General features: G+C 43.0%; 1 long non-coding RNA gene across 1 annotated transcript; it reads left to right on the top strand.

The window, feature by feature from the left end:
* The first annotated feature begins 221 nt into the window (after positions 1–221).
* LOC119714469 (uncharacterized) lies at positions 222–7,817 on the top strand. Its single transcript, XR_005261703.2, has 3 exons — positions 222–348; positions 6,428–6,513; positions 7,546–7,817. It is a non-coding gene; the product is annotated as an uncharacterized lncRNA (long non-coding RNA).
* Positions 7,818–14,834: the final 7,017 nt, after the last annotated feature.

Below are 14,834 nucleotides of genomic sequence, written 5' to 3'. Positions count from 1 at the left end.
TCAGCTGCCCACCCGGGTAAAACCATCACACTAGCCCAGGCGATGTGCCCCGGTCGGGCGCGTTCCGTAGCAGAGCCGCACAAGGGGTTTTCCGCAGCCTGGGAAGCCTCAAGGGATCGCCGAGAGCACCCGGAGGCCGCCACCCCGATTGCGAGCAGCTGCCGCGGCGTGGGCGGGGCGAGCAGGAGCAGCGGCCACCCCCCACTCTTCCATAGGCAGCTCCAAGGCAGCGAGAGCCACCAGTGTATGGGGCAGCAAGCAGGGGCCGGTGCGGCACTGCGCCTCGGAGGGCGCAGGGAGGGGGCCCCCACGGTAGGGAGGGACGGTCCGCGGGCCAAGCCGGAGGCAGTAAGTACACCAAGTTCACCTTAAACACGGATCTCCACAAGCCATTGGAGCGCACCTTTCCTGATTCTTAAGGCAGAATGGTGGGCACTTGTCTCAGGGAAAAAAAGGTTGTGGCTTTGGCTGCGCAGTCTATCCCGGTGGTTGCTGATGCTTCCACCCAGACGGAGCTACTGAGGGGTGAAGGTGTAGTGCAGGCTTCTGACTGCTGGAAGTGCCTAAATCTTTTGCCTGGTGCAGGCAGTGGACCTGCTTGCCAAAGGTGTGCTCAGATGGAAGACCTCCTGCAGATGGTGGCTGAGCTGCAAGAGTCAGTGAGAAGGCTGTGCAGCATCAGGGAGGCTGAGGAGGAGTTAGCTGGATTCTAACAGTCTGCAAGGGACCCACAGCCTGTGGCCAAGCAGCTCAAAACTCTCTCACCAGCACTTAGTGAAGGGAGGGGGACCAGTAACACTGGAGGGTGGAAGATGGCAACAAGGACCAGCAGGAGAGAATCGTCCCCCAAAGTATGAGGCCCTACAGAAATGCTTCACCCTTTTGCAGACTGAAAAGGAAAGATCCGCTGCAGGCAGGGTGAAGCTGAGTAAAACAGTCCAGTCTGCTCCCCACACAACTAATCCAACTAAGAAAAGTCAACAGCTGATAGTAGTAGGAGACTCTCTTTTGAGAGCTATGGAGGTGCCCATATGCCAAACTGATCTGCTCTTGAGGGAAGTTTGCTGCTTATCAGGGGCTCATATCAGGGATGTTACCAGGAGACTGCCAAGTCATGTACAGCCTAAGGACTATTATCTGCCGATCATGTTTCACATGGGCACCAGCACACTCTGACGAGTGTCAAGAGGGATAAGTCCCTGGGTGCAGCAGTTAAAGGACTCAGGAGCACAGGTAGTTTTTTTATCAGTGGGTCTGGCTGGCATGGAGTTAACATTCCCTGCAGCAGCCTATACAAGTGCTGTGCTCTGCACCTGTAGCTAGAACAGCATTGGTATCACACCAATGCTTTTTGTATTGCTGAGAAGTGCTAGCACAGCATCAAGACTCCCTCTAAACTCTCTCAGAGCCAGTAGGCTGAGAGTGGGAATGGGCAAGAGGTAGGGAGGGTACACCACTAGGACAGCTGACCTAAACCAACCAAAGAGATATTCCTTACCTTTTGGTGTCACACACAGCAACAAAAGGTGGGAAAGGAGAAGGAAGAGGGGTGGCTCTCGTTAGGAAGATGTCCTCCCAAACAATTGCTACGCATATTGAGGCCCTGCTTCCTGGGATGTGGCCAAACATTGCTTGTTGATGGCAAGTAATTTTTCTTCTCTCTGTGCTTCCACATGGCCTTTGTTTGTTTTTCCCCTCTTTTCCCTTTAATTAAATTAATTAAATTATTCTTAGCTCAACCTGTGAGTTTGGTGTTTTTTTTGTTTTGTTTTGTTTTGTTTTTTTCCATCATTCTTTCTTCTGCCTCTCTTCTTTTAAGGAAGAGGACTGAGAGAGTGTTTGTGGTCATAGAATCATGGAATGGCTTGGGCTGGAAGGGACCTCAAAGATCATCTTGTTCCAGCCCCCTTGCCATGTTTGGGTTGGCTATTATTGGGTACTGTGGAATACAATAGTATTTTACAGTCATTTTGTTGAAGAAACAGATAATAAGATGAAATACCTTATGTGGATTTTTTTTTCTTTATGAAATGACCATAAGATTAGAGAGAATGCAAATTATTAATTAAAGATAGTAATGTGATAGTTATGACATCTGCCCTGGTGTTGTTCAGCATTTTATGAAAGGTTTTGCTGAAACAGCTAGAAAATGGACGGATTTGAATCCAGATGATGAGGCAAATAAGGCAATCAGTCATCTGCCAATATCCAGAACAAGAGTGTAGATGGACTTTCAGGATGTCCACTTCCAAAGTAATTGGGATAGCTTATAAGGCATATATCAATAGGAGTGAAATAGGGAAAAAGAGGAGACAAAAGGAAAAACAAAAAAATGCAAAGATGGAGGCAAGTCTACTTGCAACAGCCATGGTCAAAGCACAGATGTCATCCTGAGGAAGCAGAACAGTAGGAAACTCAGCAGATAGAGGGGAAGGCTAAAATATGTGACATCTAATCCCCACCCCTCTGATTTGCAGTATCATATCATAGAATCATAGAATGGTTCGGGTTAGAAGGGACATTCAAGATCATCTAATTCCACCCCCCCTGCCATAGGCAGGGATGCCGACGACTTGACCAGGTTGCTCAGGGCCTCATCCAACCAGTTCTTGAACACTTCTAGAGATGGGGAATCCACAACCTCTCTGGGCAACTTATTCCAGTGCCTCAACATTCTCTGAGTGAAGAACATCTAACCTCCTAACATCTAATCTAAATCTCCCCTCTTTTAGTTTAAAACCATCCCCGTGTCCTATCAATATCTCACCAAGCAAAAAGTTGTTCTTCATCTTTTTTATAAGCCCCCTTTAGGTATTGAAAAGCTGCAGTGAGGTCTCCTTAGAGTCTTCCCTTCTTCAGGCTGAACATCCCCATCTCTCTCAGCCTTTCTTCATAGAAAATGTGCTCCAGCCATCTGATCATTTTCATGGCCCTTCTAACAGATTTGCTCTTACAGATCCACATGCTTTTTGTGCTGGGAGACTTAGATCAGGATGCAGTACTCCAGGCGGGGCCCTCACAATTGCAGAGAAGGGTAGAATCACCGCCCTTGACCTGCTGGCTGCTCCCCTGTTGATGCAGCCCAGGATACAGTTGACCTTCTGGGCTACAAGCACACACTCCTGGCTCATGTCAAGCTTTTTATCCACCAGAGCCCCCAGGTCCATCTCTGCAAGGCTGCTCCCAATGAGTTCTTCTCCCAGTCTGTGTGGGATTGCCCCAACCCAGCTGCAGCAGTTTGCACTTAGACTTGTTGACTCTCATTAGGTTCACAGTTTTCTAGCTTGTCCAGGTCCCTTTGGTCCCTTCCTTTTGTTATATCAACTGTACCACTCAGCTTGGATCTGCAAATTTGGTGAGGGTGCAGTTGATGTCATTGTCTACATCATTGATAAAGATATTAAACAGTTCCAGTCCCAAGACAGGCTCCTGAAGGGCACTTGTATCCAGCCTCTACCTGGGCATAGAGCCATTGGCCACAATTTGCTTGGTATGGCCAGTTCCTTATCCACTGAATGGCCCACCCTTCACATCCATCTCTCTCCAATTTACAGATAAGGATATCATGTGGGACTGTGTCAAAGGCCTTAGAACTGTCCAGAAAGATGTCATCTGTTGGTTTTCCCTTGTTATCTGATGCAGTCACTTTATCATAGAAGACCACCAGATCAGTCAGGCACAATTTCCCCTTAGTAAAGCCATGCTGTCTCTCTCAGATCACCTCCTTGTACTGCACGTTCCTTAATATTGCTTCCAAGAGGATCTGTTCCATAATCTTTCCAGGCACAGAGGTGAGGTTCACTGGGCTGTAGCTCCCCATGTCCTCTTCTCTACCACTTTTAAAAATGGGAGTAATGTTTCCATTTTTCCAGTCGCCAGGGGCTTCACCTGCCTGCCAGGAGTTTTCAAAGATGGTGGAGAGAGGCTTGGCAACTACCCCAGCTAGTTCTCTCAGAAACCTGCAATACATGTCATTGGGTCCTGTAGACTTGTATCTGTTCAGTTTCATCAGGTGGTCTCCAACCTGCTCTCTGCTTGCAGTGGAAAGGACTTTGCTTCCCCAGCCCTCACCAACAGATTCTGGAGAATGAAAGACATAGCAAGCCTGACTGGCAGTGAAGACTGAGGCGAAGAATTTGTTGCATATTAAAGCCTCCATGTCTGTTGTTATCAGTTCTCCCTTCTTGCTTATCAGAAAGGGAACACCCTCCTTGGCCTTTCTTTTCTAGCCAATGTTCCTGTAGTACCCCTTCTTGTTATTTTTTTGCATCCCTTGCCAAGCTCAGTTCCATCTGTGCCTTGGCTTTCTTGATCCCATCCCTGTATATCCAGATGGCATCCCTGTACTCCTCCCAGGCCACATGTCCCTGCTTGCACTGCCTGTGCTTTTCCTTCTTCCTCCTCAGTTTAACAAACAAGTCCTTGCACAGCCATCTCAGGTTTCTGCACCCCCTGTTTGCTTTCTTACACATGGAAATGGAGAGTTCTTGTGCTCTGAGAAAAAACATCCTTAAAGAGTTGCCAGCTCTGTTCATCTCCTTTGGCCCTAAGGACATTGTTCCAGGGGATCTTGCCCACTAGGACTTTAAATGGCTGGAGAACTCTTCAGAAGTTTGGGGTCCTCCCTTTACTCTTTGCCAGGCCCATATTCCTCAAGATCACAAACCCAACCAGGGCGCGGTCACTGCAGCGCAGACCCCCTCCAGTCTTAACCTCTTTAAAGAGATCATCTGCATGGTAAGCATTGGGTCCAGTAACGTTCCTCCTCTGGTTGGTTTGTCTAATACCTGGACCAGGGTGTTATCCTCAATGCACTCTGGAAGTCTCCTGGATTGCTTACAGCCTGCTGTAGAGATTTTCGAGCAGACATCCAAAGTGGTTGAAGTCCCCTGTCAGGATGAGAGTGTGCAAGCATGATTCTTCTTGTAATTGAAGCAGGAAGGCCTCATCCACTGGCTTCCCTTGATCAGGTGGCCCGTAGTAGACCCTGACCACAAGGAGTTCTTTATTGGTCAGGTCCTTAACTTCTACACACAAACTCTCAACATGTCCATGGCTGTTTCTCAGAGGCATCTCTTCACAATCAACTTCTCATTCTGTCGCTTTAGAACATCCTGCGAACTTGTTCAGCCAGAGTATATATATTCCTATACATACATATTTCCATAGCACAGCGTCACACATTGCTTGAATTCCCCAATGACCCTCTTGATGTAAAACAGTTAATATTTGCCTCTTTAGTACTTTATCCAGCATTTCTCTCCCATCAGGGTGTATCTGTTCTCCTTTGGACTTCATGACTCCTAATTCCTTAAAAACTTCTTTCTCTTAAAGCTTTTTACTTCTTTTTGTGTATGGAATCCCTGGTTTTATTCCTGGAGGGGTTGCTCAGCAATTCCCTGAATCCTCTCTGGATTTATTTGTTGTTTTCCCTCAGACACTAGATGCCCTAAATACTTGTCTTCTCTTTCTACATATTGTAATTTATTTTTCAATCCTTTCAAGCCCTGTTTTACCAGAAAGTGTAATAGCTTGTTAGTGGCTTCTTTCACAACTGTTTTCTCCTGTCCTGACAATAAAAGGTCATCCACATGTTGTAACAGTAACACCCTCTCTGGAGGTTGGAATTGCTCCAGAATTTGTTCTAGTACTTGCCGAAATAAATTGGTGGCCCTGTAAACCCCTTAGGTAAAATTGTCCATCTGTATTGCTGCTTCTGTCCCATTCCAGGGTCTTTCCAAGCAAAGACAAATATATCTTTGCTCTCAGGATCTGAGAGCACCCCATTAATAACACCATTATTCTATCCTTACAATTTACTATTTGAATGCCCAGTTTCATTATCAAATCCTTTCCCAACAAGTTTGTCCCTGCCTCGGATGCATAGAATAAATGCCCAGTGATCATTCTATCCCTAGTCTCAGTTTGGCATCCCCCAAAAGTAGCTCTGTTATCCCAGTCCCTTCTACCCCCATCACATTTAGGGTTTCATTAGTTAATTTAAGCCTTGATACTTTATAGGCCAGTGATGACCTAGCTGCCTCAGTGTATTGGGTTCACATGTCAAGGTTCTGGTAGCAGGGTGGACTGCAGTGGTAGCCCCAGTGAGAAGAATCCAGCAACTGCCCCATGTTAGATGAGGGCCAGTTTCATCCAGCTCCAAAGGGGCCCACCGCTGCCCAGAGCCAAGCCATGAGCAATGCAGTTTGTGCCTCTGTGAGAGCACATCCAAGAAAGGAAAAGAAAACAGCTGCAAAACAGCCTGCAATGATAATTGTAGTGTTTGTAAATTGTAAAATTTGGTTAATCCCTATTGAGGTACACGTTAGGTACACTTTTTCATTTATCAGGGAACTAGCTTTCTGAGAAACCCTGACTCCCCTATTCTGAATTTATAACAACAATCTCTCCTCCTTCTTCCACCTAGGAATTCCTATTTGAAGTGGATGACCTGGCCACATGCGAAGCATCTTCTCAAAGCCTGTCCCTGCTAGGATTTAGGCTGCAACACAGGTAGGTTTCCTGGTCTGCCATTCCATCTCTCTTCCTCTCCTTTCCATCCTGGGCCCTCTATCTCCTCCTCTGCCTTGCTACCCAGTATGCTGTGAATACCATTTGTTTTGCTTTCTGCTTTTCCTTCTCATCTCCCCTCCTGGCGTACACCTTCATACTACCTATAATGTTCACTCCATCCTCCCACCTTCTGGAGCTTTTTCTGTACATCTGGAAAGGCTTTAATCACAAAATGAACTTTAAAGAGCCCTTGGGCTACCAAGTCCTTAGGATTCATCCCTGAGTACTTTCTCATTCTGACCCTAAGTCTCTCATATGATTTTTTGTTGTGAGTTGTTATTATTTCAGTTAGATAAGCAGATATTTCTGCTCTATCTGAATTACTCTCAGTCCGGGGGGCTGCAAAAACACAACTTAGTTTCTCACGCTATCACTGGGCATGTGGGAGAAGAGACCAATCCACACCTCACTAAAGCCTCCTTTAAGGTACCTGTAGAGTGCGATAAGGTCACCCCTGAGCCTTCTCTTCTTCCAGGCTAAACGACCCCAGCTCCTCAGCTGTTCCTCATAAGACTTGTTCTCCAGACCCCTCACCAGCTTTGTTGCCCTTCCCTGGACACACTCAAGCACCTTGATGTCCTTCCTGTAGTGAGGGGCACAAAATTGAACACAGTACTTCAGGTGCAGCCTCACCAGAGCTGAGTACAGGGTGACAATCACTTCCCTAGTCCTGCTGGCCACACTGTTTCTGATACAAGCCAGGATGCTGTTGGCCATCTTGGCAACCTGAGCACACTGCTGGCTCATATTCAGCTGAATATTAACCATTACTCCCAGGTCCTTCTCTGCCAGCAGCTTTTCCAGCCCCTCTCTTTCTTCTTTGAGATTTGTTGCACAGTGTGTGAACAGGAATTTCACTTTCTTTTTCACAATGTTACTAATGCATGCAATTATGGAATTTCTTGGGACCTTAGCCTCTTTTGTGCATTATTTTTTCCTGTTTTCTTTCTTCTATGCTCTATCTCACTGCAGATGAAAATACACTGAATTTCACCTCTTGAGGCTGAAGCTAGGGGAACAACTGGACACAGAATGGGCACTGGCAACTCCACCATGTAAATAAGAACGTTGGACCAGGTCCATGTATTCTTACATTTAGCTTCAGCCTAAACAAACAAGACAGAACTTTCACTAGTGCTACTTAATACATTAGTAAATCCTGTTGACATAATAAAATCCATTCTTACCTAAGAGCTTGGCAAGGTATATAAAAACCATAGTGTCTATATTAACAGCGTGTAGAGTATAATACAAATAAACAGGAAATGACTTCTTGTGTCAATACTATGATTTTATTTAATACTGTTTTATATGTAAAAAAAATAATTAAAAAAGTGGTTCTGCCTATGTGTATTTATATAAGCAGTATGCAGTTTTAAGAAGATCAGTTTGTAAAAATATTCCCTTTTTGGAAAGAAAATGGAAAGAGATTTGTGACCATTTAAGCCAATGTCAAGAATTGCTTTAAGTAATAGATTGTGGAGGCTAGATCTAATAGTTTTTAAAGTTTTGCATCCACTTCTGTGTATGCCACTGATTTTAGCAAACACTCTCTTTATTGCTTTGCATTCTTCACAATAACAATGTTATTACTTCATAACAAAACAGAATGCAGGGAAGCAATAAGCAACCTGACTATACTTTGTGCAATTTAGCTATAACTGTAGTTGTGGTATCTAGAACAGAGATTTAAAAAAGACTCCAAACCAGATCCTGGGATAAAAAATTGACAAATGTCAGAGAAAAGAGGCATCTGTGCAATTCTCTGTGTTCATGACACTTCCATGCCCTGCCTTCCTGATTTCCAGAAGAGACTGCCAATTGCAGAAACAGTGTTTAGTTGTTTATACCTCAAAATAAAGATGAAAAGCTTGTGACATAGTGACCAGGCATCTCAGGACTGTGACAGATTTTTCCACTGCTTTGCAGTACTGTGCTTTCTACATAAATTCTGGTGGTACTGAATGCAGTGTCTAAACCTCGGGAGAGGCACAGCAAATGAGAACAGCATCTAGTTTGTTTTGGATGAGTACTGTGTGAGTAGTCAATGATTACAGCAAGGTAGTGTGCCAAAATGTACCACTGAAGATAAGTGTGTTACATACCTCATCCCTAAAAATTGCTGGAGGATCATGTTTTGTTCTCTCAAAATTAATTCAACAAAAAAAAACTTAAACTTGTGTTTTATTTCACAACATTGTCATGGAAATTTTGCAAAAATACAAAATGGAATCGGGATAACATTTCTACTTCACACTGGAGGCAGATGGGTACCTGTTTCCCCTCAGCTTATGAATACTTCTCATACTATGCTTCAATCTCTTGAACTTCCGTTTCTAGTGTTATTCACTTGGTATCATTGACACAATGTGTAGTTACCCAGCAAGTATCATAGCTTCTTCTTCTCCAGACTAAACAAACCCAGTTCTCTCAGCCACTTCTCATAAGTCTTGTTGTCTAGTCCCCTCACCAGCCTAATTTGGTATCATCTGTGAACTTGCTGAGGGTGCACATGATCCCCTCATCCAGAACACTAATAAAATGTTAAACAAAAGGGGCCCCGGTACTGAGCCCTGCTAAATGCAATGGTGACTGGCCACCAATTGTATTGAACTCCATTTGCTATTACTCTTCAAGCCTGACCATCAAGATACCCAGTGTACTGTACACCTGTCCAAGCCATGAGCAGTCAGTTTCTCTAGAAGGATACTATGGAAAATGGTGTCAAATGTTTTTTTAAAGTTGCGGTGAACAACATCCACAGCCTTTCACTCATGTACTAATCCAGTCATCTTGTCACAGAAGAAGATCAGGTTTGGAAAAAGTAAACATTGGTGTAAGACCAGACACTTGTATGCATTATAGAAAATGCTGCTTTAACAAGTTTAATTTTTATGGTTGTGATTATTTTGACTGGATGAGTATTTTGCAAATCAGGTTTGCAAATATAGTGGCTGCAAAATTGTAAGCCTGTATATTTTTTTTTACACCTTCTTATAGTTGACACAGATGACACCCTATGGTGAGTTACTCCACCTTATATTCTTGGCTATTTACTCAAGATCAATACTGCTTGTTTGGTTTTTTTTGCTTGTTTGGTTGGTTTGTTTTTGTTTTTAATGAAGCTGCATACTTATTGCTGCGTGTTGCATTCTGCAATTCATAAAGAACAAATGTGTGGCTCCACACTGGCCAGGTAGTATAATTTATAATAAAATTAAGCTATACGAAAATTGGTTTGGGTGACTGGCAAGAGAAAGACCCAGCTGTCACTATTTTTTATTACATATCTTAGTTCTCAGCTGTCTCTGTTGTTTGTGCCTCCTCATAGCCAATTTCCAGTGCCAGTATTTGCAAGCACGCCAGTCCTATGATTCTTTTTTGTGCCCTGAGCAGAACCAATGAAAGTGATTTGCATTGGTGAGAATGGCAGACTGCACTGTGACTATTTGTGCTGGTACCAGTAGCATTATAACATTAAAGAGAGTATCAGCATGGCTAAGGTTGAAATACTCTAGCTTTACCAGTAAGGGAACATGTAATGTCTGGAAACAATACAATGAGTGAGCACCCCACTCTAGTCAGTGGACACCAGAAGGATTGAGATATAAATTTACACAGAAGATTTTTCTTGTGATGTATGATCACAAGAAAAAAATATTAAAAAGTTAGGGAGTCCATATCTTAGAGTCTTACATACAATATACTTGCAGTCTGAACTGCAGATGTTTTGAACAATCTGGTCTAGACCTGATAGCAGAAGTAAATTATGAAACAAGCTCTCAGAGATGCTTATGTAAAAATTGAGTCCAAATGAAAACAATGGCAAAATTCTCTGTCTACTACTGCTCCTTCATATAGCATTTTAAGTTGGTTAAAAATATTTACCTTGGTTACTGCTGGTACTGGTACCACCATAGAGACATCTTCTGCTGCACTCTTAGGCTGTTTATTACCCTTCGAAGACTAAGTTTGAAAAAGAAATATAATAATATAAGTTCCTTGTCAAGATTCCTGTTATCAAGATACATGAATGACTGGCCCTATGAATAAGATAGAATTACAAGATGGTTGAGGTTGGAAGAAACCTCTGGAAACTAATCTACTCCCCCCTCTCCCCTCCCCTAGCTCAAGCACGGCCACCTAAAGCAGGTTGACCAGGAGCATGTCCAGATATGTTAGCTTTTAAATAGCTTCAAGGTAGGAGACTCCACCATTTCTCTGGGCAACTCTTGGGCTTTTTTCAGTGGTGCCCAGTGACAGGACAAGAGGCAATGGGGACAAACTTAAACACAGGAGGTTCCCTCTGAACATTAGGAAACACTTTTTGACTGTGTGGGTGACTGAGCACTGGCACAGGTAGCCCAGAGAAGTGGTGGATATAAATAGATTATTTATAAACATAACATATATTATATAAAAGTAGAAGATACTACACATAGATTTAAGCATTTCCTTGAAACAATAAGATACCATAGCACTGTCTCACTCTGTGACATTTAAAAGGGGAGTAACGCAATCACCTGCACAGATTACTGAAGAATGTTTGGATTTACCTCAAGAAGCTTCAAGTGCCAGAGCAGCTGAAAAATAACCGATTAATTTCCAAACCTGCTTAGTGAGTGAGGCCTGCTAACAAGTTTGCAGCTGCAAAAAAAAAAGATTGCTTTTGTGGAGGTGATCTGCCCTTTTCCCCTCTGAAGAAGTGGGGTGTGGAAAGCTCTGCTCAGTAGGTTTCTGAACAAAGCCAGGTTTTAGATGTTTCCTTTTCAGCTAAATAAAGTAGATAGGAGCTAGCCATGAGTCGAGAGTATCCGTGTTCCCATTTATTTTTATTTAGCTACAGGAGTGTCTCAGAGGTTTTTAGTGAGAAATCTCTATCTAAATGGCATATTCTGATGTCCTTGCTCGTTCCTCTCCTCCTTCTTTATGCTAAAAAAGAAACTCTTCCCTCCCTCCCCAACTCTTCAATATTTCATTTATGTTTCATTTTCCATTCTTGTTTCTTTTCTTTCCTTCTTATTCTATGAAAGGACAAGGGGGGACAGCAATAAATTGAATGGAAATAACTGAATTTTGACTGAAATATATTGGGTATTAGGGTAGATATTGCAGTATGGAGGTGTCTACAGGCTGGAGATCTTCCCCATCCTACTTTATCAAAGGCACTTATTCATCTGCAGGAAGTGTTTTTCCCATCTCAGATATCTCAAACTTCTGACACTGTACAGTGATACTATTCTTCCATTCAGAGATCCTCATTCATGCCACATCTAAGACATAAGAATCAATGTAAAGAAAACTTCACCTCCAGCCTGTTCACACAAAGATATCCTAGCCTTCAAGCCATGAAGTGAGAGCAGAGCTTCCATATAAAACAAAACAAAACAAACAAAATAAATAAATCTTAAAACAAAACAAAACAAAACAAAACAAAACAAAAAAAAAACATAGAAACCTTTTAATATTAAATTCTTGACAAATTGCAAAGATATTTATACAAATTCGCTGTGAAAAGAAGCATTAGGTGTAAGACTTCTCTAGGGACAATGATACTCAAGAAAAAACATCAGCTTTTAGAGAACACTTTACTGCTGTCTCACAGGTAGCTTGTAAGGAGCAGTAGAGAAATTGCCTTCTGTGGAAACAGCATTACAGAATCATTTATGTTGTAAAAGACCTTCAAGATTATCAGATTCGACTGTTGACCTGACCTACCAAGTCCCATCACTAAGCCATGTCCCTTCGTGATATTTCTGTCTGTCTCTTAAATACTTTCAGGGATAGGGACTCCACCACTTTCCTGGGCAGCCTGTTCCAATGCTTGACCAACCTCTCTGTGAAGAAACTCTTCCTAATGTCCAATCTAAACCTCCCCAGAACAAAAAATATTTTTGAAACCTCTCTAGGCACACCATATAAGTATGACCAGGTCATGGCTAGGGGACAGGATTCAGATACATGGCTGGGTAGGACTTCTGTTTTGCTCAGGGTCACAGAAAAAACACTCAGAAAGGAGGATGTGACTTGAATTGTGACTTGAATGTAAAAACAAAACCAAACCAAACAAAAAAACTTCAGGATTAACTGAATGGTTATTCCACAGTGGAAACTTCAAGTAAGGCATTGTCTAGTCTCAGATACAATGCTCATTGTAAGCTGTTTGTGAAACACTCATACTTGCAGGCTATTTGAAAGTCAAAGAGAGAAAAGCAGGACTTGGAGGTTTATGTTTGATTGTTTGTTTTAATTGTTATTATTATTTATTTATCATCTGTGGCAGGATGAAAAAGTAGTGGATCTGTTGTTCTGAGGCAGAAAATAATGCTCAGAGTCCATGAGGCCATATGGAATTCATCTGAGTGCTAGAGAAATTAGTGGACATTATAGCAGGATCGGACATTATATCTGGACCTCTCTCAACTGTTTACCAAAGGTCATGGGAGTCTGGGGAGAACCATGCTGACTACAGGCAGCATTATACGTATCTACAGAAGGCACGAGAGAAGACCAAGAAAACTGCAGACCTATTAGTCTAACCTCGATCCCTGGGAAAGTTATAAAGAAGATTGTCCTGAGGGATATTGAAAGGCATTTAACTAACAAACAAAGTTATTATGAGGTTTAGTAAGCATGTGTTCATCAAGTTAAAGTTCTGCCTTAGTAGTTTGATCTTCTATGATGAGATAGTGGTGGAACACCCCCTTGGTGGATGAAGAGAAGGTGGTTGATGTAATCTTCCAGGATTTTAGTAAGAACTTTTCATCCTTCTGGACGAATTGTCTGTGAGATAAGCAGGATCACACTACGCTGGGTGATGAACTGGCTTGAGCTCAAAGGATTGTAGTAAATGGGGCTACGTCTGACTGGTGGACAGTCGCCAGAAGGGGTCAGTTCTAGGCCACAGAATCACAGAATTGTCTAGGTTGGAAGAGACCTCAAGATCACTGAGTCCAACCTCTGACCTAACACTAACAAGTCCTCCACTAAACCGTATTGCTAAGTTCAACATCAAAACGTCTTTTAAAGACCTCCAGGGATGGTGACTCCACCACTTCCCTGGGCAGCCCATTCCAATGCCTAACAACCCACTCAGTAAAGAAGTTCTTCCTAATATCCAACCTAAAACACTCCTGGCGCAAATTTAGCCTGTTACCCCTCATCCTGTCACCAGACACATGGGAGAATAGACCAACAAATAGGCCAGTCCTATTTAACATTTTTATCAATGATCTGGATGCAAGACTGGACTTCATCCTTATCAAGTTTGCCAATGATAATAAACTGAGAGGTGCTGTTGATTCACTGGAGGGATGAGAGGCCTTGCAAAAAAGATCTAGATAGATTGAGTACTGGGTGATTAGCAAATACTTGGAGTTCAACAAAGGTAAATATCAGGTTCTGTACCTGGGATGGAGTAACACTGGACTCAGGTACAGACTGAAATGAGTGACTGGAGAACAGCTCAGCAGAAAGGGCTCTGGGTATACTGGTCAACAGCAGCCTCATCCTGAGGCAGCAGTGTTCCCTGTCAGCCAAGAGGGCAAACTGCATTTTAGGATATGTTAAATACAGCAGAGCCAGCTGGCCAAAAAAGGTGTTTCTTCTGCTATATTTAGCACTGGTGCAGCCTCAACTTGAATATTGTGTGCAGTGCTGGGCTCTACAATATAAAAAAATATGTTAAGGTCCTTCAAAGTGTCCAGGGAAGGCAACAAAGCTGGTAAAAGAGCTGGAAGGCAAGTCTTATAAGGAGAGACTGAAGGCACTTGGACTGTCTAGTCTGGAGACAAGGAGGCTAAGAGGCAACCACATTGCTCCTTACACTTTCCCGAGGAGGGGAAATGGAGAAGAAGGTGCTGGTCTCCAATAACTGGACACAGGGGAATGGAAAGAGAGGTAGCTCCTCCAAGTGAAGTTCAGACTGGGTAAAAGGAAAAATCTCTTTACCATGAGGGTGGTCAAACCCTGGAACAGGTTTCCTAGAGAGGTGGTTGATGCCCCATGTTTGTCAGTGTTCAAGAGACATTTGAACAATGCCCACAATAATATGCTATAAGTTTTGGTTAACCCTGGAGAGGTCAGACAGCTAGGCTAGGTGATCCTTTACCCTGAACTATTCTATTCTACTTTTTCTTTCTAAGAAGCTCCTGATCTGCTGAGCCAGATCATTGTACTGATCATTTAGTTTTCCAGGGAAAAAAAAAAAAAAAAAAAAAGAGTCCCTGAGATAAATGGTTGTAAAAATCAGTAGTGTGTAA

The sequence above is a fragment of the Anas platyrhynchos genome, chromosome Z (genome assembly GCF_047663525.1).
Source record: "Anas platyrhynchos isolate ZD024472 breed Pekin duck chromosome Z, IASCAAS_PekinDuck_T2T, whole genome shotgun sequence".
Taxonomy (NCBI): domain Eukaryota; kingdom Metazoa; phylum Chordata; class Aves; order Anseriformes; family Anatidae; genus Anas; species Anas platyrhynchos.
The sequence above is the reverse complement of the archived record's forward strand: the minus strand, read 5'-3'. Positions and strand labels throughout refer to the sequence as shown.